We start from the raw sequence: 4,812 nt of genomic DNA, 5'->3' as shown, positions 1-4,812 counted from the left end.
GAGGGGAGGAGAGGCTGCTGCAGGCAGTGGCAGAAGTGAGAGAGGAAGGGCCTTTTGATGAAATGGTGCCTCCTGACTCTGTAGTGCCCTCCTACCCTGCCCTGCTTGCCGGTAGGTGTCCACTTCCTAGAAGAGGAAGTGGGGGGAAATTAAGAAATCTCAGCCACCTGACGTATGAGAAAGATTTCACTTCTGCTCTTTCTCCCGGGTTCTCTTGAAAAACGGCCACTCTCTCATCCTTCCTTCTATTTTTTGTGTTTCACTGGTGACTGCGGTTGATCATAGTATCAAAACAGTGGCTGTGTCTCTTCCAGAAAGCAGCCTTACAGACCCTGCCTTATTCTGCTATTTTCTCTCAGTCACAAAAGTGGAATACCCCACAAAGGGACTCTAAAGTAAGCAGAATAAGTGGTCCCCAAAGATATTCACATCCTAATCCCCAGAACCTGCAATATGTTACCCTATGTAGCAAAAGTGACTTTGCAGATATGACTAAAGGAAGGCTCTTGAGGTGGGGAGATCATCCTGGATCATCTGGGTGGGCTCTATGTCAACACGGGTTCTTATAAGGGAGAAGACAGGGGCCAAGAGTGGTGGCAAGGTGGGAGAATCATTTGAGGCCAGGAGTTTGAGACCAGCCTGGGCAATATAGCAAGATCCCAACTCTAGAAAAAAATAAATTTAAAAAATTAGCTGGATGTAGTGGTGCATATCTCTAGTCCTAGCTATTCAGGAAGCACCATGGTGGAAGGATTACCTGAACCCAGGGGTTCAAGGCTACAGGGAGTTATGATCAGGCCCCTGGGTGAAAGAGCAAGACTCCATCTTTAAAAGAGAGAGAGAGGGGGTCAAGAAAAGGAGGTTAGTGTAACAGAGGGAGAAAAGGTGATGGAAGCAGAGCAGAGGACAGAATGATGTGATTGGTGGCTGGAGCCATAATCCAAGGAATGAAGAAAACTTCTAGAATATGGAATAGTCAAGAAAATTGATTCTAGGCTTGGGCATGGTGGCTCACGCCTGTAATCCCAGCCCTCTGGGAGGCTGGGGCAGATGGATCACTTAAGTCTATGAATTGAAGACCAACCTGAGCAAGAGTGAGACTCTGTCTCTAAAAAATAGCTGGGCATTGTGGTGGGCACCTATAGTCTCAACTTCTCTGGAGGCTGAGGCCGGAGGATCACTTGAGTCCAAAAGTTTGAGGTTGCTGTGAGCTGTGATGCCATAGTACTCTACTGGGGGCAAGAAAGTAAAACTCTATCTCAAAAAAAAAAAAAAAAAAGAAAAAGAAAAGGAAAAGAAAATTGATTCCTGTTTAGAGCCTCCAAATGGAGCTTGCCAACACCTTGATTTCAGCTATTTTAAACTTCTGATCTCCCAAACTTCAAGCTAATAAATAATATCTTTATTTATTTATTATTATTTTTTTTTCGGTGAAAAGTGAGCCTCTGTCTCACTTTATTGCCCTCGGTAGAGTGCCGTGGCATCACACAGCTCAGAGCAACTTCCAACTCCTGGGTTTAGGAGATTCTCTTGCCTCAGTCTCCCGAGCAGCTGGGACTACAGGCGCCCGCCACAATGCCCGGGTATTTTTTTGTTGCAGTTTGGCCCGGGCTGGGTTTGAACCCGCCACCCTCGATATATGGGGCCGGCGCCCTACCCACTAAGCCACAGGTGCTGCCCAAATAATACCTTTATTAATAATAATAAATTTGTGTAATGATAATTTGTTACTGCAGCAATTAGACAGTAATAAGATTGCTTTACCACCTTGGGCCAGGAATGCAAAGAATGTAGATAAGAGCAGTTGCTACTTGGGTCACAATGAACTTGTTTGTAAGGAAGAAGTGAGCAATATTGCTGTAAGTCACTAAGGCGTAGTGACTTACTATCACTGTAGTGTACTTAGTCTAAACTGACTGATAAAATGATTCAATGAGCTCTGGAAAGCAGTCAAAGGGCATTGCCTCTCTCTGGATGCTTTTGTGCTGGAATTAGCAATCCAAACTCTGAATGTGTTTTTTTTTTTTTTTTTTTTTGTAGAGACAGAGTCTCACTGTACCGCCCTCGGGTAGAGTGCCGTGGCGTCACACGGCTCACAGCAACCTCTAACCCTTGGGCTTACGCGATTCTCTTGCCTCAGGCTCCCGAGCAGCTGGGACTACAGGCGCCCGCCACAACGCCCGGCTATTTTTTTGTTGCAGTTTGGTCGGGGCTGGGTTTGAACCTGCCACCCTCGGCATATGGGGCCCGCGCCCTACTCACTGAGCCACAGGTGCCGCCCTCTGAATGTGTTAAATAAGGAGAAATAAACCATAAACACAAGAAGGAATAATATAGTGTATGAATCTCACAAGCATAATGTTGACTGAGAGGAGCCAGATGTGAAAATGTGTATACTGTAGAATTCCATGTATGTGAAGTTCAGAAATGGGTAGCTCTTAGCTGGGCACTGTAACAGGTGCCTGTAGTCCCAGCTACTCGGGGGGAGTGGTGGGGGGGCACTGAGGCAAGAGGATCACTTAGCTCAAGAGTTTGAGGTTTCTGTGGGCTACGATGACACCACGGCACTTCACCCAGGGCAACAGACTTAAACTCTGTCTTAAACAGACAAACAAACAATCCCCAAAAAGGTAGCCTTGACATACAGTCTTCAAAGCTCAGTTTTTGATTGCTCTTGGAAGGGGGTGAATAATATTAAAAGGAAAGCAGCACAGAGGGGCTCCTGGGAGACTTGTTGTGTTCTGTTTCTTCATCCAGGTACCGGTTGTATGTGTGTGTTCAATTTGCAAAAATTCGTCAAGCTTATGATTGGTTGTAGAAGATGTGAAAATAGCAAGAACATAAATGTGGTTTGTTTTTTCATATGTTATAGAGTCCTGCAGTTGAACTCCTAGGGGGTTAGTAATTCACCTGCACGGTGATGTCCACTTTCCTGCGCTGCCACCTGTACACTGTCACCTTCCTCTCTTGGGCCAGGTCCCCTCTTGGTCTCAAGACAGCTACTGCAGCTCCAGACTCACAAGTAGATGCAGTGATTTCCAACCAAAGAATAAAGAATTTTCAGCTTGGGGTGGTGCCTGTGGCTCATAGGGGTAGGGCGCCGACCCCGTATGCCGGAGGTGGTGGGTTCAAACCCAGCCCCGGCCAAAAACTGAGGGGGGGGGGAAGAAGAATTTTCAGCTTGGCACCTGTGGCTTAAGCAGCTGAGGCTCCAGCCACATACACCTGAGCTGGCGGGTTCGAATCCAGCCTGGGCCTGACAAACAACAATGATGATGCAACCAAAAAATAGCTGGGTGTTGTGGCAGGCGCCTGTCATCCCAGCTACTTGGCAGGAGGAGGCAGGAGAATCGCTTGAGCCCAGGAGTTGGAGGTTGCTGTGAGCTGTGATGCCACAGCACTCTACCCAGGGCAACAGTTTGAGGCTCTGTCTCAAAAAATAAATAAAGAAAGAAAGAAAGAAAGAAAGAATTTTCTTTTTTTTAATTTCCTTTCCTTTTATTATTATTATTATTTTTATTTTTTGTAGAGACAGAGTTTCACTTTATGGCCCTCGGTAGGGTGCCATGGCCTCACACAGCTCACAGCAACCTCCAACTCCTGGGCCTAGGCGATTCTCTTGCCTCAGCCTCCCGAGTAGCTGGGACCACAGGCGCCTGCCGCAATGCCTGGCTATTTTTTTGTTGCACTTCAGCCGGGGCCGGGTTTGAACCCGCCACCCTCGGTATATGGGGCCGGTGCCTTACTGACTGAGCCACAGGCGCCGCCCCCTTTTATTATTATTATTATTATTTTTTTTTTTTTTGCAGTTTTTGGCTGGGGCTGGGTTTGAACCCGCCACCTCTGGCATATGGGGCCAGCGCCCTACTCCTTTGAGCCACAGGCACTGCCCATAGAATTTTATTTTATTTTATTTTTTTGTGAATTTTTTTTGGCCGGGGCTGGGTTTGAACCTGCCACCTCTGGCATATGGGACCGGCGCCCTACTCCTTAAGCCACAGGCGCTGCCCAGAATTTTATTTTCTTATGTCTCTTTTTTGTTTTGGAGATAGAGTTTTACTCTGTCACCTTGGTAGGTGCTATGATGTCACCATAGCTCACAGCAACCTCAGACTCCTGAGTTCAAATGATCCTCTTGCCTCAGCCTCCTGAGTAGCTGCAACTGTAGGCATTCCTCACAATACCTGGCTAATTTTCTATTTTCTATTTCTATTTAGGCTAGCCTCAAACTCCTGAGTTCAAGTAATGCACCTGCATCAGCCTTCTAGCATGCTAGGATTACAGGTGTGATGACCATGCCTGGCAAAATTTGAAATATTTTCTTTGGCCAATTATTAGGTACAAAATAAAATAGTTAATACTTTCTTTTATTGGCTCGGCGCCTGTAGCTCAGCCGTTAGGGCACCAGCCACATCCACCTGGAGCTGGTGGGTTCGAACTCAGCCTGGGCCTGCCAAACAACAATGACAATTACAACAACAACAACAACAACAAATAGCCGGTGTTGTGGAGGGCACCTGTAGTCCCAGCTACTTGGGAGACTGAGGCAAGAGAATTGCTTGAGCCCAAGAGTTTGAGGTTGTTGGCTCAGCATCTGTGGCTCAAGCAGCTAAGGCGCCAGCCACATACACCTGAGCTGGTGGGTTCGAATCCAGCCTGGCCTGCCAAACAACAATGACGGTGCAACCTAAAAATAGCTGGGTGTTGTGGCGGGTGCTGGTAGTCCCAGCTACTTGGGAGGCTGAGGGAGGAGACTTGCTTGAGCCCAGGAGTTGGAGGTTGCTGTGAGCTGTGATGCCACAATACTGACAG

Source organism: Nycticebus coucang, chromosome 10 (genome assembly GCF_027406575.1).
Source record: "Nycticebus coucang isolate mNycCou1 chromosome 10, mNycCou1.pri, whole genome shotgun sequence".
In the NCBI taxonomy this organism is placed as follows: Eukaryota; Metazoa; Chordata; class Mammalia; order Primates; family Lorisidae; genus Nycticebus; species Nycticebus coucang.
Note: the sequence above shows the minus strand (reverse complement) of the source record.